This window comes from Phyllobates terribilis, unplaced genomic scaffold, assembly GCF_046119375.1.
Source record: "Phyllobates terribilis strain yellow unplaced genomic scaffold, ASM4611937v1 Scaffold_161__1_contigs__length_4309998, whole genome shotgun sequence".
Taxonomy (NCBI): domain Eukaryota; kingdom Metazoa; phylum Chordata; class Amphibia; order Anura; family Dendrobatidae; genus Phyllobates; species Phyllobates terribilis.
Window position 1 is genome coordinate 1,666,661 of NW_027362921.1, and position 23,132 is coordinate 1,689,792.

Sequence of the window (23,132 nt, forward strand, 5' to 3'; positions counted from 1 at the left end):
CCTGGCCCTTATGGGTCTGATACGTATTAGTACGCCTCGGCATGCGGGCGCAATCGCCGCAGGGTGTCCCGCACCGCACATTATCCCCCGAAATGCTGCGATTGAAATCGATCGCAGCATTGCGGTGGCAAGGGGAGGTGATCGCGATACTCACTTTTCCTGCCGGTGTCCAGCGCTATCTGCCGCGGCTTCCCGGATGGGAGGAGGTAAGCGCAGATACTTACCTCCTCTCCGGCGTCCTGCGCCGTCTGAGTCCGGTCCCGGATGTTGTCATGGTGACCCGATGTCATCATGACAACATCCGGGTCGCCAGGAGGCAGGAAGTTACTTTGGTTCAAAATAACTTCTCCCAGTGCAGCACTGACAGGCTGCATAGCACAGGGATGGTGCTGCTTTCCTGTGCTATACAGCTGATCAGGCTGCAAAAAGTGAAAGTCTCATAGTGGAACAAAGTGTAAAAGTAAGAAAAATGTCAGAAAGTGAAAGAAAAAAAATTGTAAAGATATTAAAAAAAATTGTAAAAATACCTCCCCCCCCCCCAAAAAAAAAATTTTTTACCCACAAATAAATAATAATAATAATAAAAAAAAACAATAAAAGTACACATATTTGGTATCGCCGCGCCCGGAACGACCTGACCTATAAAACTGACACACTAGTTAACCCCTTTACTGAACACTGTAAAAAATAAAAAACGAAGCAAAAAACTATGCTTTATCATCATACTACCAAACAAAACATGGAATAAAATGCGATCAAAAAGACGAATGTAAATAAAAATGGTACCGCTGAAAACGTCTCACAATAAACAAGTTGTCATACAGCTCCAACAGCCAAAAAATAAAAGTTATAGCTCTCAGAATAAAGCAATGCAAAAAACAATTCTTTATTCTATAAAATAGTTTTTATTGTGTAAAAGCGCCAAAACATTAAAAAAAACAATATAAGGCTATGTGCCCATGATGCAGAAATGCTCCGGATTTTTTCCTGAGCGTTTCTGCATTTCTCTGGCAGAAAAAAACGCATGCGGATTGTACATGCGTTTTTTCTGCCAGGGACAAGCGGATGGGAAGCGTTCTTCACATGCATATCCGCATGCGGCTTGTCAAGCGCTTTCCAAGCGATTTTAGCATCACTTGGGAAGTGCTTGACAACTTGGTCACACTATATAAATCCATGCAAACGGCATGGATTTATATAGTGTGACCGAAAGAATGGTAAAAAATAAATATCATACTTACCTTCTGATGGCCCCCGGTATCTTTATCCGATGCGTCCTGGCTTGCTGGCAGCTCGCGGTAGACTAAAGTACCTGCCGACGTCATTGCCAAGGCCACCGCGAGCTGCGGTCAAGCCCAGGACGCATCGGATAAAGACACCGGGGGCCATCAGAATTTAAGTATAATGTATATTTTTTATTTTATTATTCTTTTTTTTACAGGTACTATGGTATCCGGGTCCGGAGGAGAGTCTCCTCTTCTCCAGACCCGGGTACCATCCACACATTGAAACACATGGAATCTGCATGTACAGATGCAGTGATGCGGATTTCATGCGTTCCAATGCAAGTCAATGGCGGCGAAAACGCTGCGCTTATGCAAAATAATTGGTAGTGCTGCGTATTTTTCCGCAATGATAATCCGCAGCGGAAATTTCCGCAGCATATGCACAGCACATGCGGATTATTTGTTTATTCTGCCTCCCAAAAATCAGAATAGAAAGCGATCAAAAAATGTCACGAGCCTGAAAATGGTACCAATAAAAACGTCAACTTGTCCCGCAAAAAACATGACTGTCAGCCGAAATATGGAAAAATTATAGCTCTCAAAATATGGCAATGTAAAAACTAGTCTTTGCAAAAAAAACAGGGTTTTTTAGTGTGTGACAGCTGTCAATCATAAAAAACCGATATGAATCTGGTATCACTGTAATCGCACCAACCCGGACAATAAAGTCATCTAATCACTTATACCGCACGAGGAACGGCGTAAGAAATAAACTCTAGGGTTAGGGTTGTGCTAGGGTTAGGCTGCGTACGCACGATGCGGATTTAATGCGTTTCCGTGGCGCTTTTCCGCCGCAAAAACGCATTAAAAATGCATGTTAAGTTGTCTGCCATGTTTCCGAATGATAATCCGCATGTGCTGTGCACATGCTGCGGAAATTTCCGCTGCGGATTATCATTGCGATAAAATCTGCAGCACGACCATTAATTTTGCAGAATCCCGGCGAAATTGCAGCCATTGACTTGCATTGGACCGCATAACATGCGATTCAATGTGCGGATGGTACCCGGGTTTGGAGAAGAGGAGACTCTCCTCCAGACCTGGGTACCATAGTACCTGTAGTTAAAAAAAAATGAAAATAAAAAACAAACAAACATATACTTACCTTCTGATGGCCCCCTGTCTGCTCCCGGCGGTGCTGTTGGCTCTTCGGCTGCTCGCGGTGGTAAAAGGACCTTCTATGACGTCATTTAGACATGTGACAGGTCACGCGACCGTCATGACTAAATGACGTCATGGAAGGTCCTTTTTAGAGCACCGCGAGCCGCCGAAGAGCCAGTGGCACAGGAGAAGGAGATCGGGGGCCATCGGAAGGTGAGTATAATTTTTTTTGTTGTTTTTTTTCAACATTTTTATTCTTTTTTTTACTATTGATGCTGCATTTGCAGCATCGTAACTTGGTCACACAACATAAATCCATGCCGGTTGCATGGATTTATATAGTGTGACCAAGTTGTCAAATACTTTTCCAAGTGATGCTAAAATCGCTTGGAAAAGCTCTTGACAACCCGCATGCGAAATCGCATGTTCAAAACGCTTCACAAACTCTTCTACCTGGCAGAAAAAACGCATGTAAAATCCGCATGCGTTTTTTCTGCCAGGGAGATGCAGAAATACTCCGCAGCATTTCTGCATCGTGGGCACTTAGGGTTAGGGTTGTGCTAGGGTTAGGGTTGGGGTTGTATTAGAGTTGGGGTTGTATTAGAGTTGGGGTTAGGATTTTTTCAGAAGTAAAGAAAAAAAATGATGATGATGTGGTGACTGGTGTTGAGCGCAAGTGCTCAGGTATGCACCGAGTATAGCGGGTACTCGAGTGACTTGCTTGAGTCTCTGTCCCATATGTTTTGCAGCTGTTATACAGCCAAAGAAACCTTGTGGGGATTGCCTGCCATGGACGAGTGATCCCCGCATGTTTTTTTTTGAGTGTTTAATAACCATGAAACATGCGGGCGGGGACTCGAGCACGTCACTTGAGCACCCGCGATACTTGGTGCATACCAGAGTACCCGATGCAAACTCTAGTAGTGACACTTGCACTCAAGACCAGGGGTCGACAAAGTTGTTCAGAATCTAGGAGCCAGCCAAAAAATTTAGGAGCCAGAATTTTTTTTGTTGACAAACTGTACATATAGACCCCCTCACACACGGCGTCTCCCCGGGGAGCACGGCCTTTGTATGTACTTACACAGGTAGCGGGAGATGAGAACGGGCCCCCGGCCACAGCGATCCTTCCCCCCAGGGCCGGCTCCAGGTTTTTCTGGGCCCCGGGCGAAAGAGTCTCAGTGGGCCCTTTTAACACATACACGATTCACGATGCACAGATACGGCGGAGAAATAAATATATAAATATATATATATATATATATATATATATATATATTTATTTATTTATTACACATGGCCCAGCCTGCCCCCTCATCCTTCACAAACGCAGACATATGCGCGCGCACACACGGTACGCAGACATATGCGTGCGCAAACACGGTACGCAGACATATGCGTGCTCAAACACGGTACGCAGACATATGCACGCACACACGGTACGCAGACATATGCACGCACACACGGTACGCAGACATATGCGTGCGCACACACGGTACGCAGACATATGCGTGCGCACACGGTACGCAGACATATGCGCGCGCACACACGGTACGCAGACATATGTACACATACAGACATACACATAGATAAAACAGACAAATATATATACACAGTCATATACACTGACATTCACATACATGCACTCACACAGACCCATTACTAATATTTTTAATATGGGGATTGGGGAAGCCTCACTCACCTGTCCCCGGTCCAGTGTCCTGTCCAGCAGCTCCTCGGGTATGGGGCAGTGCAGGGCCCCTGGCGTGTCACAGACTTCATGGCCCTGGAACATCAGAGGGGCCACTTGCGGTCGGGTCCGGGCCCCTCCCGCCCATCTGTGCAGGACCTCCGCTCCGACGGTGTTTGATTGCCGGCACTCCCCCAGACATGGCCGCGCGCTGTGCGGCTGTGTCTGCTAGTAATGACGCGGCAGGAGCGACACACAAGCACAATTAAAGGTGCAGTGCCGTCGACCCTGCCGTGTCATTACTAGCAGACACAGCCGGACAGCGCGTGGCCATGTCTGGGGGAAGTGCCGGCAATCAAGCAGCGCCTGCGTCCCAGAACAGGTGCCGAGGAAGCGGCCAGGGCCCCGACAGTGAGTGGGCGGGTGGGTGTGTGGGCCCGGCCCCGACAGTGAGTGGGCGGGTGGGTGTGTGGGCCCGGCCCCGACAGTGAGTGGGCGGGTGGGTGTGTGGGCCCGGCCCCGACAGTGAGTGGGCGGGTGGGTGTGTGGGCCCGGGCCCCGACAGTGAGTGGGCGGCTGGGCCCCTCTGATTTTCCAGGGCCCCGGCACTTGCCCGGGTACGCCGGGTGCTGACGCCGGCCCTGCTTCCCCCGTAACCCAACTCTCCCTGTCCAGTCCCGGAGCATAAGGGGGGCGGAGCAAAGTGGAGAAGGCGGCCTGAGCGATACTGTCCCTGCTTCCTCCGATTGGATGACTCCGTGCAGGAGGTGGGATTGGATTGAGAGTATTTTTTTTTCTTCTCAACTCAACTCCTCAAGCACCAGGCAACATTTTCTAGGCGCCAGACAACATTTTCTAGGCGCCACTGGCGACCAGGCGCCTGGGTTTGTCGAGCCCTGCTCAAGACTAATGACAACTTATTCAATATGATGACCTAATGTTATCAAATTCTGTGTCGTACCTCTGGGTTCAAATTGTTCACTATACCCCTTGATAAAATCCTTGAGGGGTGTAGTTTCCAAAATGGAGTCACTTGTGGGGGGTTTCCATTGTTTAGGCGCATCAGGGGGTCTCCAAACTTAACATGGCATCCGCTAATTATTCAAGCAAATTTTATATTCAAAAAGTCAAATAGCACTCCTTCCCTTTCGAACCCTGCCGTGCGCCCAAACAGTGTATTTTCCCCACATATGGGGTATCGGCTTACTTAAGGAGAAATTGCACAAGAAATTGCATGGTGCAATTTCTCCTGTTACTCTTATGAAAATGCAAAATTGGAGGCTGAAAAACATTTTTGTTGGAAAAATGTGAAAATTTTATTTTTACGGCTCAATGTTATAAACTTATGTGAAAGGGTGCTCACCACACATCTAGATAAATTCCTTCCCTTTCCGAACCCTGCCGTGCGCCCAAACAGTGGTTTTCCCCCACATACGGGGTATCAGCATGCTCAAGAGGAATTGCACAACAAATTTTGGGTCCATTTTTTAATGATACCCTTGCGGAAATAAAAAAAAATTGGGGTCTAAAGTAACATTTTTGTGAAAAAAATAAATGTTCATTTTTTTTCTTCCACGTGCCAAAAATTCCTGTGAAGCACCTGAAGGGTTAATAAACTTATTGAATGTGGTTTTGATCACCTTGAGGGGTGCAGTTTTAAGAATGGTTTCACTTTTGGGTATTTTCTGTCGTAAAGGCCCATCAAAGTCACTTCACATATGATGTGGTCCCTAAAAAAAATGGTGTTATAAAAATGAAAAATCGTTGGTCAATTTTTAACCCTAAAAGCTCCATAACAAAAATAAATTTTGGTTCCAAAATTGTGCTGATGTAAAGTCTCCTTATCCGATGCGTCCGGTCTTCCCGGTGTCTCGCTGTTGTGTAAAAGCACCTGCCATGACGTCATTTAGATATGTGACGGGTCACGCGACGGCTGACGTCGGTGGTCGCGTGACCCGTCACATATCTAAATGATGTCAAGGCAGGTCCTTTTAGACCATCGCGAGCTGCCGGAAAGCCAGGACGCATCGCTGAGGAGACTGGGGGCCATCATAAGGTAAGTATAATGTTTTTATTTTTATTTTAATTCTTTTTTTTTTATGGGTACTATGGTACCCGGGCTGGATGAGAGTCTTCTCTTCTCCAAACCCGGGTACCATCCGCACAGTGAATCGCTTAATATCCGCATGTGCACATGTAGTCATGTGGATATTATGCGATTCAATGCAAGTCAAAGGCGGCGAAAACGCTGCGATTACGCAAAATAATTGGTAGTGCTGCTGATTTTTCTGCAATGATAATCCGCAGTGGAAATTTCCGCAGCATGTGCACAGCACATGTGGAACTGCCGCTGCGGAAACGCTTAAAAAACGCATAGTGGGCATACAGCCTGAAATTTTTTTTTTTTTTCAAATATTATCATTTGTTTTTAAATAAGTAAAATATTAAACATAATTTTAAAAGTTTTTATATTTTCTCTTTTAGGCTGGGTGCCCACGTAGCGTTTTTCAAGCGTTTATGCTGCGGAATTTCCGCAGCGTAAACGCTTGTGAAACGCTAGGTAATCCGCACCCCATGGTCCCCAAGGGGATTCCGCATGTTCTATGCACAGCGTTTATGCTGCGTACAAAAATCCGCAGCATGTCATTTAATTTTGCGGAAATGCAGCGGAATGGCCGCCATTGACTTGCATTGAGACGCATAGAATGCGCGTCTGTACATTTCTACAAGCGAATGCTATGCGTCTCTATGTGCGGATGGTACCCAGTTCTGGAGGAGAGAAGACTCTCATCCAGACCTGAGTACCATTGTACCTGTAAAAAAAAGAATAAAATAATAAAAGTTTTTCACCTTTCCGAAGGCTTCTCTGCATGCCGGCATCGCTGAAGGACCTTCGGTGACGTCACAGTCATGTGACCGCAGGCCCTTCACCGCTCTGTCTCGCGATATGCCGGCAGCCAGGAACCAGCCAGGAAGCAGCGCTGCAGCCACGCCGGGGCATCGGGGGTAAGTATAGCTTTATTTTATTTTATTTTTACGGTTCACACTGTATAAATCCATGCTGTTTGCATGGATTTATACAGTGTGATCTAGTTTTCAAGCACTTTCCAAGTGATGCTATCGCCTGGAAAGCGCTTGTCAATCTGCATGCGGAAACGCATGTGGATCCGCATGTATTCCGCATGTATTCCGCATGTATTCTGCAGGAAAAACGCATGCACAATCTGCATGCGTTTTTTCTGCCAGGGAGATGCAGAAATGCTGCAGAAATTTTCTGCTTCATTTCTGCATCGTGGGCCTTAAACACTAGGGAGAGCAGCTGCTGAAATTTGCCATAAAAACCTAGTAGTGCCAGTTCACATTACAACTGCAGTGAATGTGGGCTGGATCTGCACACATGTGTGGGATGTCACCCCTCCTCCTATTCTGAGTGTTTGGAAAAGGATAAGAAAGGATGAAGTTTAGGATCACAGTGTGGAGCCATTTTGTTAGTGACTGCAAAGTGTTACTGACAAGTACAGTGTCACAGAGGACAGCTGGCAGCATTGATTCTGTTAGTTGTTGCTTCTCTCTGTATCATAAGTTAAAGTTGTTAGATAGTTGTTAGTGTATCGTGCTGCGATTAGATACGCTTAGAGTAACGCTGGAATTAGATACAGGGACAAGTTTAGTGTATCACCTGATGGGATTAGACATTGAGCTCAGCGGAGTGTATCACACAGGATAGGATTAAATACACAGTATCTATTCTAATGTATATATTGTGTCTCCCCGCACAGTCCACTTCTATGGGAGAAGTGGTGTAATCAGCGACACCGCTCCATCCACTTCTATGCGAGGAGTGGTGTAATATGGGGTTATGCATTACACCACTGCTCCCATAGAATTATACAGAGCTGTGTTACACATTAATTGCAACCACCCCCACTACCCCAAAAATAATAATATTCAGCGGGGTCACAGAAGAGCATATCTCATAACTTTGCAGCCCTTACAAAGTAATTTTCATTCTAGATTCCCATATATTTAAAAAAAAACAACAACATAAATACAATTTAATAAAGCATAGGTTAAAACAACATTCCCTTTAATGTTGTGCTTTGCTGTTGCAGGGAACCCAGGAACTACTCTTCATCTGGAAGCTACAGGCAGCAAGGTACGGATGAGCTTTCCTCATATCTCAGCATTTGGCTCATGTACTGAGTCATTAGGGTCAGTTCACATGCGACACTTTTATTGCAAAAATATTGGCACCTTTCCCATTTATCTGATTTGGATTGTGTGGAAATCCATGGATCTGCATAAAAATAACCTCAGTCACATGTGTTTAATGGGTTTTTAAGTTGGAGAATTTATCATTAAGGGGATGTTTGTTTTGTTTGTAACCACTTTGCCGTAATTTACACCAGATTATTGAAGTGTTGCTCAAAGTTGGATGATGAATTTTTTTGCATCTTTAGATGACTGTTTAGAGCCGATTTTCTACTTTTTACATCATCCCCCTTTCTGGAGTGAGAATTAATGAAGTTTTCCGACCACAAAATCCAAATTTGTTTTTTAAGGTAACCTGTGCTGTATTGTAATATACAATACCCCTATAAATTTTTGTTTTTGTTTCTGCCTTTTGTTCCTCCTGAATTTCAATTCATTCCCTCACCTACTTTGTTTAGCAGTGGCTCTACCAAACTTGACAGCTCCCTGTGCTGTATTATCTAACCTCATAGCCAGAGCTGGCCTCAGTGTCCAGCCCTGCCCTCTGCCGGCCCACTGCACACTCATGCCTGCCAGTATTGTCCCCAGCATCATCACTCCAGAATTGGAAATAACAGAGCAGTGTCCTCATCTAAGGAAGGCATGACAATCACTGCACTCCACACCACTTCTCCACATCACCTCTGGCATATGAGTACTGTGAAGTGAAAAGTCTATAGTGATGTGTGTGTGTGCAAGAATGCAAGTATACAGCTCTGGCAAAAATTAAGAGACCACTGAACAGTTTTCTATTGGAAAGCATGCCAAGACGCATGAAAACTGTGATTAAAAATCATGGTTAGTCCACCAAATATTGATTTCTGAACTGTCCCTGAGTTAAGACATAAATAAATTTGAGGTCTGAAAGCACTGTTTCTTTTTTAGTATTTTGACGCTTTATCATTTGCTGTAAATAAATACAATATTTTTAGCTTTGAATTTTGGAGACATGTTGTCAGTAGTTTATAAACTAAAACAACAATGTACATTTTACTCAAAAATATACCTAGAAAGAGAAAAATCAGAGAAACTAAAAATTTTGCAGTGGTCTCTTCATTTTTGCCAGAGCTGTATGTGTATATCTACATATATACAGCTGCTGCAGAACCTCGTAATATACACAGCAGGTGCTTTAGAACCTCATAATATGCCACAGCTGATGCTGAACCTCATACTGCACACCTCAGCTGCAGAACCTCATAATACACCTTGGAGGCTGCAGAACCTCATAATACACACCTCAGCTGCAGATCCTCATAATACACTTTGGTAGCTGCAGAACCTCATAATACACCTTGGCGGCTGCAGAACCTCATAATACACACCTCAGCTGCAGATCCTCATAATACACTTTGGTAGCTGCAGAACCTCATAATACACCTTGGCGGCTGCAGAACCTCATAATACACACCTCAGCTGCAGATCCTCATAATACACTTTGGTAGCTGCAGAACCTCATAATACACCTTGGCGGCTGCAGAACCTCATAATACGCACCTCAGCTGCAGAACCTCATAATACACCTTGGAGGCTGCAGAACCTGATAATACACACCTCAGCTGCAGATCCTCATAATACACACCTCAGCTGCAGAACCTCATAATACACCTTGGCGGCTGCAGAACCTCAATACACCTTGGCGGCTGCAGAACCTCATTTGCTGCAGAACCTTATAATACACCTCGGCCGCTGCAGAACCTCATAATGCACCTCGGCAGATGCAGAACCTCATAATATATCTCGGCTACTGCAGAACCTCAGTCTATAGTGATGTGTGTGTGTGTGCATGAGTGTAAGTATGTGTGTATACACATAAATATACCTCATAATAACCTTATAATACACCTCAGCTGCTGCAGAACCTCGCAATACATCTTAGGCCTCCTTCACATGTACGCGTGAAAGTGTGGCCTGGTCCATTTTTACCATCTATGTGTACATGTGTGCCGTCCGTGTGACACATACTGGAATAAAATGCATTCAAGAAATTACAGATTTTTATGTGTTAAAGAGAACCTCCCACTAGAAACAACGCTATTAGGCCTCTTCCACACGTCCGGATATTTCCGGTACTGGAAAAAACAGTACCGGAGATATCTATGTACGTGTGTCCATGTGTATGATACGTGTGGCATACGTGTTGCAACCGTGTGCCGCCCGTGTGATGCATCAGTATGGTTATGTGCCCACGATGCAGAAATGCTCCGTATTTTTTCCTGAGCGTTTCTGCATCTCCCTGGCAGAAAAAACACATGCGGATTGTACATGCGTTTTTTCTGCCAGGGACCAGTGGAAGTGAAGCGTTCTTCACATGCATTTCCGCATGCGGGTTGTCAAGCGCTTTCCAAGCGATTTTAGCATCACTTGGGAAGTGCTTGACAACTTGGTCACACTATATAAATCCATGCAAACGGCATGGATTTATATAGTGTGACTAAAGAATGGTACAAAAAATTAAATCTATACTTACCTTCCGATGGCCCCCGGAGTCTTTATCTGATTCGTCTTGGCTTGCCGGCAGCTCGCGGTGGACTAAAGGACCTGCCGACGTCACCGGTGGCGTGACCCGTCACATGACTAAATTTCTTCACAGCAGGTCCTTTTCAGACCATCGCGAGTTGCCGGCAAGCCAGGACGCATCGCTATGGAGAGCAGGGGCCATCAGAAGGTAAGTATAATATTTATTTTTTATTTTATTCTTTTTTTTACAGGTTCTCGGTACCCGTGTCTGGAGGAGAGTCTCCTCTTCTCCAGACCCGGGTACCATCCACACATTGAAACGCTTGGATTCTGCAGATGCAGTGATGCAGATTCCATGCGGTCCAATGCAAGTCAATGGCGGCGAAAACGCCGCATTTACTCAAAATAATTGGTAGTGCTGCGGATTTTTCCGCAATTATAATCCGCAGCGGAAGTTTCCGCAGCATGTGCATAGCACATGCGGATTTATCATTGGGGAACATGGCAGACCTTCTAACAATTTTTTTTTTGTGTTTCTGCAGCAGAATTGCCGTTGCGGAAACGCTTAAAATACGCATAGTGGGCACACTGCCTATCACACGTACCGTTTCCTGCGAATCAGCCGTACAGTTTGCACTGTTCTCAAATGTCGGGTGCTGAACGCTTCCCTCATCATTGTCCCCTGCTAGCACTGTGTTCAGCGTCAGCAGGGGACAATGTTGAGAGTAGTATTCTGCTCCTGCTGTGTCCAACAAATGTAAAAATAAGAATAAAATAAAAAAATCCTTATTCTCATCTCTGCTCCCTCTGTGTCTTACAAGTGTATAAATAAGAATGGTGCTGGTTAATCTGCAAGTTAATAGAATTACTAACCTGCCCGGTGCCCGCACTTAGCCAAACACTGCGAGGAGATAATGAACTTTATTTTCCCCGCAGAGTACCTGTTTCAGTCATGGGGGCGGTGCCGGTTCATTTATGGCTCTGAGAATACAGAGTGGCGGCTGTAACTGCGCCCCCGCACTAACTGACACTCGCTCTGCATTGGGGCCGACTGTCAGTCAGGGCCAGAGATTCTGCATATACAGAACGGTGACTGACCTTTGCCAACACTGCCCCTATGACTGAAACCAGAATGCTGCGGGGGGAATAAAGTTCATTTTATAAATTAAATAAAGTTTATGCTGTTGGCTGCGTGCAGGCTCTGGGCAGCATAATAACGATATTAACTTGCAGATTAACCACATATCTGCAGGTTATTACCGTTATTTCTGGTGATAGGTTCCTTTTAAGATGTGCAACGATAATAGATATCCGGCAGATATATTACTTCACAACGATAAAAAGCCCAGGATGGGTTTTCCGGTGGTAAGTTAAAAGGTCAGAGAATGCACCCCGGTGGCAGGCTGAAAGGGCCAAGTTGGGTGCCTCAGTGGTTGGCAAAAAAGCCATAGAGTGCACCTCCGTCGTAGGCTAAAAAGCCCATGATGGGCGGCCCTGGTGGTAAGCAAAAAGGCAAAAGAAAAGGCACCCCGGTTGTAGGCTAAAAAGCCCATGATGGGGGGCCCCGGTGGTAAGCAAAAAGGCCAAAGAATGCACCCCGGTTGTAGGCTAAAAAGCCCATGATGGACGGCCCCAGTGGTAAGGAAAAAGGCAAAAGAAAAGGCACCCTGGTTGTAGGCTAAGAAGCCCATGATGGGCGGCCCTGGTGGTAAACAAAAAGGCAAAAAAATGCACCCCGGTTGTAGGCTAAAAAGCCCATGATGGGCGGCCCCGGTGGTAAACAAAAAGGCCAAAAAAATGCACCCCGGTTGTAGGTAGGCTAAAAAGCCCATAATGGGCGGCCCCGGTGGTAACAAAAAGGCACCCCGGTTGTAGGCTAAAAAGCCCATGATGGGGGCCCCGGTAAGCCAAAAGACAAAAAAAATGCACCCCGGTTGTAGGCTAAAAAGCCCATGACGGGCGGCCTCGGTGGTAAGCAAAAAGGCCAAAAAAATGCACCCCGGTTGTAGGCTAAAAAGCCCATGATGGGTGGCCCCAGTGGTAAACAAAAAGGCACCCTGGTTGTAGGCTAAGAAGCCCATGATGGGCGGCCCTGGTGGTAAGCCAAAAGGCAAAAAAATGCACCCTGGTTGTAGGCTAAAAAGCCCATGATTGGGCGGCCCCGGTGGTAAGCAAAAAGGCCAAAAAAATGCACCCCGGTTGTAGGCTAAAATGCCCATGATGGGCGGCCCCGGTGGTAAGCAAAAAGGCAAAAGAAAAGGCACCCCTGTTGTAGGCTAAAAAGCCCATGATGGGCGGCCCCGGTGGTAAGCAAAAAGGCAAAAGAAAAGGCACCCCTGTTGTAGGCTAAAAAGCCCATGATGGGCGGCCCCGGTGGTAAATAAAAAGGCCAAAAAAATGCACCCCGGTTGTAGGGTAAAAAGCCCATGATGGGCGGCCCCGGTGGTAACAAAAAGGCACCTCGGTTGTAGGCTAAAAAGCCCATGATGGGCGGCCCCGGTGGTAAGCCAAAAGGCCAAAAAAATGCACCCCGGTTGTAGGCTAAAAAGCCCATGATGGGCGGCCTCGGTGGTAAGCAAAAAGGCCAAAAAAATGCACCCCGGTTGTAGGCTAAAAATCCCATGATGGGTGGCCCCGGTGGTAAACAAAAAGGCAAAAGAAAAGGCACCCTGGTTGTAGGCTAAGAAGCCCATGATGGGCGGCCCTGGTGGTAAGACAAAAGGCAAAAAAATGCTTCCTGGTTGTAGGCTAAAAAGCCATGATGGGCGGCCCCGGTGGTAAGCAAGAAGGCCAAAAAAATGCACCCCGGTTGTAGGCTAAAAAGCCCATGATGGGCGGCCCCGGTGGTAACAAAAAGGCACCCCGGTTGTAGGCTAAAAAGCCCATGATGGGCGGCCCCAGTGGTAAGCCAAAAGGCCAAAAAAATGCACCCCGGTTGTAGGCTAAAAAGCCCATGATGGGCGGCCTCGGTGGTAAGCAAAAAGGCCAAGAAATGCACCCCGGTTGTAGACTAAAAAGCCCATGATGGGCGGCCCCGGTGGTAAGCAAAAAGTCACCCCGGTTGTAGGCTAAAAAGCCCATGATGGGCGGCCCCGGTGGTAAATAAAAAGGCCAAAAAAATGCACCCCGGTTGTAGGCTAAAAAGCCCATGATGGGCGGCCCCCGGTGGTAACAAAAAGGCACCCCGGTTGTAGGCTAAAAAGCCCATGATGGGCGGCCCCGGTGGTAAGCAAAAAGGCAAAAGAAAAGGCACCCCTGTTGTAGGCTAAAAAGCCCATGATGGGCGGCCCCGGTGGTAAGCAAAAAGGCCAAAAAAATGCACCCCGGTTGTAGGCTAAAAAGCCCATGATGGGCGGCCCCGGTGGTAACAAAAAGGCACCCCGGTTGTAGGCTAAAAAGCCCATGATGGGCGGCCCCCGGTGGTAACAAAAAGGCACCCCGGTTGTAGGCTAAAAAGCCCATGATGGGCGGCCCCGGTGGTAAGCAAAAAGGCAAAAGAAAAGGCACCCCTGTTGTAGGCTAAAAAGCCCATGATGGGCGGCCCCGGTGGTAAGCAAAAAGGCCAAAAAAATGCACCCCGGTTGTAGGCTAAAAAGCCCATGATGGGCGGCCCCGGTGGTAACAAAAAGGCACCCCGGTTGTAGGCTAAAAAGCCCGTGATGGGTGGCCCCGGTGGTAAGCCAAAAGGCCATAAAAATGCACCCCGGTTGTAGGCTAAAAAGCCCATGATGGGCGGCCCCGGTGGTTAACAAAGAGGCAAATGAAAAGGCACCCTGGTTGTAGGCTAAGAAGCCCATGATGGGCAGCCCTGGTGGTAAGCCAAAAGGCAAAAAAATGCACCCCGGTTGTAGGCTAAAAAGCCCATGATGGGCGGCCCCGGTGGTAACAAAAAGGCACCCCGGTTGTAGGCTAAAAAGCCCATGATGGGCGGCCCTGGTGGTAAGCCAAAAGGCAAAAAATGCACCCTGGTTGTAGGCTAAAAAGCCCATGATTGGGCGGCCCCGGTGGTAAGCAAAAAGGCCCAAAAAATGCACCCCGGTTGTAGGCTAAAAAGCCCATGATGGGTGGCCCAGGTGGTAAGCAAAAAGGCAAAAGAAAAGGCACCCCTGTTGTAGGCTAAAAAGCCCATGATGGGCGGCCCCGGTGGTAAATAAAAAGGCCAAAAAATGCACCCCGGTTGTAGGCTAAAAAGCCCATGATGGGCGGTCCCGGTGGTAGCAAAAAGGCACCCCGGTTGTAGGCTAAAAAGCCCATAATGGGCGGCCCCGGTGGTAAGCCAAAAGGCCAAAAAAATGCACCCCGGTTGTAGGATAAAAAGCCCATGATGGTCGGCCTTGGTGGTAAGCAAAAAGGCAAAAGAAAAGGCACCCCGGTTGTAGGCTAAAAAGCCCATGATGGGCGGCCCCGATGGTAAACAAAAAGGCCAAATAAATGCGCCCCGGTTGTAGGCTAAAAAGCCCATGATGGGCGGCCCCGGTGGTAATAAAAAGGTACCCCGGTTGTAGGCTAAAAAGCCCATGATGGGCGGCCCCGGTGGTAAGCCAAAAGGCCAAAAAAATGCACCCCGGTTGTAGACTGAAAAGCCCATGATGGCCGGCCTCCGAGGTAAGCAAAAAGGCCAAAAAAATGCACCCTGGTTGTAGGCTAAAAAGCCCATGATGGGCGGCCCCAGTGGTAAACAAAAAGGCAAAAGAAAAGGCACCCTGGTTGTAGGCTAAGAAGCCCATGATGGGCGGCCCTGGTGGTAAGCCAAAAGGCAAAAAAATGCACCCTGGTTGTAGGCTAAAAAGCCCATGATGGGCGGCCTCTGTGGTAAGTAAAAAGGCCAAAAAAATGCACCCCGGTTGTAGGCTAAAAAGCCCATGATGGGCGGCCCCGGTGGTAAGCAAAAAGGCAAAAGAAAAGGCACCCCTGTTGTAGGCTAAAAAGCCCATGATGGGCGGCCCCGGTGGTAAACAAAATGGCCAAAAAAAATGCACCCCGGTTGTAGGCTAAAAAGCCCATGATGGGCGGCCCTGGTGGTAACAAAAAGGCACCCCGGTTGTAGGCTAAAAAGGCCATTATGGGCAGCCCCGGTGGTAAGCCAAAAGGCCAAAAAAATGCGCCCCGGTTGTAGGCTAAAAAGCCCATGATGGGCGGCCCCGGTGGTAACAAAAAGGCACCCCGGTTGTAGGCTAAAAAGCCCGTGATGGGCGGCCCCGGTGGTAAGCCAAAAGGCCAAAAAAATGCACCCCGGTTGTAGGCTAAAAAGTCCATGATGGGCGGCCCCGGTGGTTAACAAAAAGGCAAAAGAAAAGGCACCCTGGTTGTAGGCTAAGAAGCCCATGATGGGCAGCCCTGGTGGTAAGCCAAAAGGCAAAAAAATGCTCCCTGGTTGTAGGCTAAAAAGCCCATGATGGGCGGCCCCGGTGGTAAGCAAAAAGGACAAAAAAATGCACCCCTGTTGTAGGCTAAAAAGCCCATGATGGGCGGCCCCGGTGGTAAGCAAAAAGGCCAAAAAAATGCACCCCGGTTGTAGGCTAAAAAGCCCATGATGGGCGGCCCCGGTGGTAACAAAAAGGCACCCCGGTTGTAGGCTGAAAAGCCCATGATGGGCGGCCCCGGTGGTAAGCCAAAAGGCCAAAAAAATGCACCCCGGTTGTAGGATAAAAAGCCCATGATGGGCGGCCTTGGTGGTAAGCAAAAAGGCAAAAGAAAAGGCACCCCGGTTGTAGGCTAAAAAGCCCATGATGGGCGGCCCCGATGGTAAACAAAAAGGCCAAAAAAATGCACCCCTGTTGTAGGCTAAAAGGCCCATGATGGGCGGCCCCGGTGGTAACAAAAAGGCACCCCGGTTGTAGGCTAAAAAGCCCATGATGGGCGGCCCCGGTGGTAAGCCAAAAGGCCAAAAAAATGCACCCCGGTTGTAGGCTAAAAAGCCCATGATGGTCGGCCTCGGTGGTAAGCAAAAAGGCCAAAAAATGCACCCCGGTTGTAGGCTAAAAAGCCCATGATGGGCGGCCCCGGTGGTAAGCAAAAAGGCACCCCGTTTGTAGGCTAAAAAGCCCATGATGGGCCGCCCAGGTGGTAAACAAAAAGGCCAAAAAAATGCACCCCGGTTGTAGGCTAAAAAGCCCATGATGGGCGGCCCCGGTGGTAACAAAAAGGCACCCCGGTTGTAGGCTAAAAAGCCCATGATGGGCGGCCCCGGTGTTAAGCCAAAAGGCCAAATAAAATGCACCCCGGTTGTAGGCTAAAAAGCCCATGATGGGCGGCCCCGGTGGTAAGCAAAGAGGCCAAAAAATGCACCCCAGTCATAGGCTAAATAGCCCATGATGGGGGTGGTAAGCTAAAAAGCCCCAAAAAATGCACCCCGGTCGTAGGCTAAAAAGCCCATGATGGGCGGCCCCGGTGGTAACCAAAATGACCAAAAAATGCACCCCGGTTGTAGGCTAAAAAGCCCATGATGGGCGGCTCTGGTGGTAAGCAAAAAGGCAAAAGAAAAGGCACCCCGGTTGTAGGCTAAAAAGCCCATGATGGGCGGCCCCGGTGGTAAGCAAAAAGGCCAAAAAATGCACCCCGGTTGTAGGCTAAAAAGCCCTTGATGGGCGGCCCCGGTGGTAAGCAAAAAGGCAAAAGAAAAGGCACCCTGGTTGTAGGCTAAAAAGCCCATGATGGACGGCCCTGGTGGTAAGCCAAAAGGCAAAAAAATGCACCCTGGTTGTAGGCTAAAAAGCCCTTGATGGGCGGCCCCGGTGGTAAGCAAAAAGGTCAAAAAAATACACCCTGGTTGTAGGCTAAAAAGCCCATGATGGGCAGCCCCGGTGGTAAGCAAAAAGGCAAAAGAAAAGGCACCCCCGGTTGTAGGCTAAAAAGCCCATGATGTGCGGCCCCGGTGGTAAACAAAAAGGCCAAAAAAATGCACCCCGGTTGTAGGCGAAAAAGCCCATGATGGGCGGCCCCGGTGGTAACAAAAAGGCACCCCGGTTGTAGGCTAAAAAGCCCATGATGGGCGGCCCCGGTGGTAAGTCAAAAGGCCAAAAATATGCACCCCGGTTGTAGGATAAAAAGCCCATGATGGGCGGCCTTGGTGGTAAGCAAAAAGGCAAAAGAAAAGGCACCCCGGTTGTAGGCTAAAAAGCCCATGATGGACGGCCCCGATGGTAAATAAAAAGGCCAAAAAAATGCACCCCGGTTGTAGGCTAAAAAGCCCAGGATGGGCGGCCCCGGTGGTAACAAAAAGGCACCCCGGTTGTAGGCTAAAAAGCCCATGATGGGCGGCCCCGGTGGTAAGCCAAAAGGCCAATAAATTCACCCCGGTTGTTGGCTAAAAAGCCCATGATTGGCGGCCCCGGTGGTAAGCAAAAAGGCAAAAGAAAAGGTACCCCGGTTGTAGGCTAAAAAGCCCATGATGGGCGGCCCCGGTGGTAACAAAAAGGCACCCCGGTTGTAGGCTAAAAAGCCCATGATGGGCGGCCCCGGTGGTAAGCCAAAAGGCCAAAAAAAATGCACCCCGGTTGTAGGCTAAAAAGCCCATGATGGGCGGCCTCGGTGGTAAGCAAAAAGGCAAAAGAAAACGCACCCCGGTTGTAGGCTAAAAAGCCCATGATGGGCGGCCCCGGTGGTAAACAAAAAGGCCAAAAAAATGCACCCCAGTTGTAGGCTAAAAAGCCCATGATGGGCCGCCCTGGTGGTAAGCAAAAAGGCCAAAAAATGCACCCCGGTTGTAGGCTAAAATGCCCGTGATGGGTGGCCCCGGTGGTAAGCAAAAAGGCCAAAAAAATGCACCCCGGTTGTAGGCTAAAAAGCCCATGATGGGCGGCCCCGGTGGTAAGCAAAAAGGCCAAATGATGCACCCCGGTAGCAAGATAAAAAGCCCAAAAGTGGTGCACCGGTGGTAAAACGGGAATGGATGTGCTCCGGTGGCATACCAACGGGTAAGGGTGTGCTCCGGTGGCACTCCCCACGGGAAAGTGTGTGCTCCGGTATCACTCCCAACGGGAAAGGGTGTGCTCCGGTGGCACTCCCAACGGGAAAGGGTGTGCTCCGGTGGCACTCCCAACGGGAAAGGGTATGCTCCGGTGGCACTCCCAACGGGAAAGGTGGGTGCTCCGGTGGCACTCCCAACGGGAAGGGGTGTGCTCCAGTGGCACTCTCAATGGGAAAGGGTGTGCTCCGGTGGCACTCCCAACGGGAAAGGGTGTGCTCCGGTGGCACTCCCAACGGGAAAGAGTGTGCTTCGGTGGCATTCTCAACGGGAAAGGGTGTGCTCCGGTAGCACGCCAACGGGAAAGGCTGTTCTCCGGTGGGGCGCCAACGGGTAAGGGTGTGCTCCGGTGGCGCGCCAACGGGAAAGAGTGTGCTCCGGTGGCGCGCCAACGGGAAAGCGTGTGTTCGAGTGGCACGTCAACGGGAAAAGGGGTGCTCCGATGGCACTGCAATGACAAAGGGAAGACTGTAGCCTTTTATATGGAGGGCTATTTGGGACCCCTTATATTGAATGGAGAGCTATGTGGGTGCCAATAAATTATAAGAAAATCTATGTGGGTCCTATTATATTAAATGGAGGGGTAGGTAGGACCCATTATATTATATATAAAGCTATGTAGTGCACAATACATTTATTAATTGAAGGGCTATGTGGAACCGACTATTAAATTGAGGGCAATGTGGTTCTCAATACATTAAATAGAGGACTATGTGGCGCCCATTACAGTATATTAAATGATAGGGTATACGGGCCATTATTAAATTTAGTGCCATGTGGGGCCCTTGATTTTAAATGGAAGGCTATGTTTTTCCCGTGATATTATATGAATAGCTATATGGCGCCAATTATATTAAATGGAAGACTGGGGTCCATTATTTTTAATGGAGGGTTATGTGGGGTCCACTATATTAAATGGAGTGCTATACAGATCCCATTATAATAAATAGAATGCTATACAGATCCCATTATATTAAGTGGAGTTCTTTGTGGGACCCATTACATTAATGGCAGGACTATGTGGGGCCCATTGTATTACATGAAGGGTTTTGTGGGTCACAATACATTTAATGGAAGGCTATGTAGGGCACATTATAATAAATGGCGGGCTATATGTAACCCCTTATATTGAATAGAGGACTATGTGGGTCCCAATATATTATAAAACCAATGTTCGTGCCCATAACATTAAATGGAAGGTTATATTTGGCCCATTATTTTATATGTAAAGCTATGTGGTGCCCATTACATTAATTGAAGGGCTATGTCGGATCCATTATATTAGTTTGAGGGATATGTGATACCCATTACATTAAATGGAGGTCTATGTGGGTCTCATTATATTAAACTAAAGGGTATATGGGGCCATTATATTAAATTTAGTGCCATGTGGGACCTTTTATATTAAATGGAGAGCTATGTGGTACCCATTATATTATGTGGAGGGCTATATATGTGACCCCTTATATTAAATGGAGGGCTATGTTGGACTCAGTATATTAAATGGAGGGCTGTATGAGGCCCATTATATTAAATAGAGGGCTATGTGGGGCCTATATAATAAGTTGAGGGCTATGTGGGGCCATTACAATAAATTGAGAGCTATGTGGGGCACATTATATTAAATGGAGGCTTTTGTGGGGCCCATATTATATGTAAAGCTATGTGGTGCCCATTACAATAAATAGAAAGTTATATAGGTCCTATGGAGTTCTTTGTGGGACCCATTATAGTACTTGCAAGGCTACATGGGGCCCACTGTATTAAATGGAGGGTTTTGAAGGGCCCTTTATATTATATGTAAAGCTATGTGGGGCCCATTTTATTAAATAGAGGTCTGTGTGGGGCCCATTATATTAAAGGAAGGGTTTTGTGGGTTCCATTATATTAAAGGGAAGGCTATATAGGGCATATTCTAATTAATGGAGGGCTGTATATGATCCTTTATATTGAATGGAGGGTTAGGTGAAAAAACGGTAAAGGGTGTGCTCCCGTGGCACTCCAACGGGAAAGGGTGTTCTCCGGTGGCACTCCAGCGAGAAAGGGTGTGTTGCGGTGGCACGCCAGCGAGAAAGGGTGTGCTCCAATTGGGACGCCAACAGGAAAGGGTGTGCTTCGGTGGCACGCCAACGGGAAAAAATGTGCTCCGATGGCACGCCAATGGGAAAAGGTGTGCTCCGGTGGCACGCCAACAGGAAAGGTGCTCTGGGTGGCACTCCAATGGGAGAGGGTGTCCTGCAGTGTCACGTCATTGGGAAAGGGTATGCTCCGATGGCACGCCAGTGGGAAAGGGTATTCGGTGGCACTGCAATGACCAAAGGGAAGGCGATGTGTGGCCTCTTATATGGAATACCATGTGGGCTCATATTAAATGGATGGCGATGCGGTGCCCATTATAATAATTGCAGGGCTACGTGGGGCCCATTGTATTAAATGAAGGGTTTTGTGGGTCACATTTTATTAAATGGAAGGCTATGTATGGCACATTATAATAAATGGAAGGCTATATGGAACCCCTTATTTTGAATGGAGGGCTAGGTGGGTCCCAATATATTATAATAAAATCCATGTGGAGCCCATAACATTAAATGGAGGGTTATATTTGGCCCATTATTTTATATGTAAAGCTATGTGATGCCCATTCCATTAATTGAAGGGCTATGTCGGATCCATTATATTAATTTGAGGGCTATGTGGTACCCATTACGTTAAATGGAGGGCTATGTGGGGCCCATTATATTAAATGAAAGGGTATATGGGGCAGTTATATTAAATTTAGTGCCATGTGGGGCCCTTTATATTAAATGAAGAGCTATGTGGCATCCATTATATTATGTGGATGGCTATATGTGACCCCTTATATTAAATAGAGGGCTATGTTGGACTCCGTAAATTAAATGGAGGGCTGTATGGATCCCATTATATTAACTGGAGGGCTATGTGGGGCCCATATAATAAATTGAGGGCTATGTGGGGCCCATTACAGTAAACTGAGAGCTATGTAGTGCACATATTAATTGGAGGGTTTTGTGGGGCCCATATTATATGTAAAGCTATGTGGTGCCCATTCTAATAAATAGAAAGCTATATAGGTCCTATTATAATAAATGGAGTTCTTTGTGGGACCCATTTTATTACTTGCAGGGCTACATGGGGCCCACTGTATTAAATGGAGGGTTTTGAAGGGCCCTTTATATTATATGTCAAGCTGTGCGGGGCCCATTATATTAAATATTGGGCTATATGGGACCCATTTTATTAAATTAAGGGCTACGTGGGGCCCATTATATTAAAGGAAGGTTCCTGTGGGTTCCATTATATTAAATGGAAGGCTATGTAGGGCACATTATAATAAATGGAAGGCTATATGGAACCCCTTATTTTGAATGGATGGATATGTGGATCCCAATATATTATAATAAAATCTATGTAGAGGCCATAACATTAAATGGAGGGTTATATTTGGCCCATTATTTTATATGTAAAGCTATGTGATGCCCATTACATTAATTGAAGGGCTATGTCGGATCCATTATATTAATTGGAGGGCTATGTGGTACCCATTACGTTAAATGGAGGGCTATGCGGGGCCCATTATATTAAATGAAAGGGTATATGGGGCAGTTATATTATATTTAGTGCCATGTGGGGCCCTTTATATTTAATGAAGAGCTATGTGGCATCCATTATATTATGTGGATGGCTATATGTGACCCCTTATATTAAATGGAGGGCTATGTTGGACTCAGTATATTAAATGGAGGGTTGTATGGGTCCCATTATATTAATTGGAGGGCTACATGGGGCCCACTGTATTAAATGGAGGGTTTTGAAGGGCCCTTTATATTATATGTTAAGCTATGTGGGGCCCATTATATTAAGTATTGGGCTATATGGGACCCATTTTATTAAATAGAGGGCTACGTGGGGCCCATTATATTAAAGGAAGGGTTTTGTGGGTTCCATTATATTAAATGGAAGGCTATGTATGACACATTATAATAAACTAGATGGTGGCCCGATTCTAACGCATCGGGTATTCTAGAATATGTATGCGGCCGACCGGGCGCGACTAATCAGCGAAGCAGTGTTTAAATGGGTTGTGCACTACTTTAAAATTAACCCCCCAATGTATCTCTCCGGGGCCCCTCCCGATGGCAAGTGTGAAGGGAGGACCGGGGAGCGAGGTCGCCGGTCGGGGTACTTCTGCTGTGTCGCTGATCTCCTGACGGTGGCCTGCGTGTTTCAAATCCGGTGCCAATCAGAGCAGCAGTGTTTTAAATTTGGCGCCAATATCTCTGATTGGTCGCGGCCGGGTGGCCGTGACCAATCAGCAGAGCGGTGTTTAAATTTGGCGCCAATATCGCTGATTGGTCGC

General features: G+C 47.2%; 1 long non-coding RNA gene across 4 annotated transcripts in view; it reads left to right on the forward strand.

The window, feature by feature from the left end:
* Nucleotides 1–23,132, forward strand: part of LOC141207880 (uncharacterized) — a 69,867-nt gene that overhangs the window by 14,508 nt on the left and 32,227 nt on the right. For all 4 annotated transcript variants that reach the window (XR_012278202.1, XR_012278203.1, XR_012278204.1 and 1 more), the window contains exon 2: nt 8,190–8,233. This is a non-coding gene — a long non-coding RNA (uncharacterized lncRNA). The remainder of the gene's footprint in view (nt 1–8,189; nt 8,234–23,132) is intronic.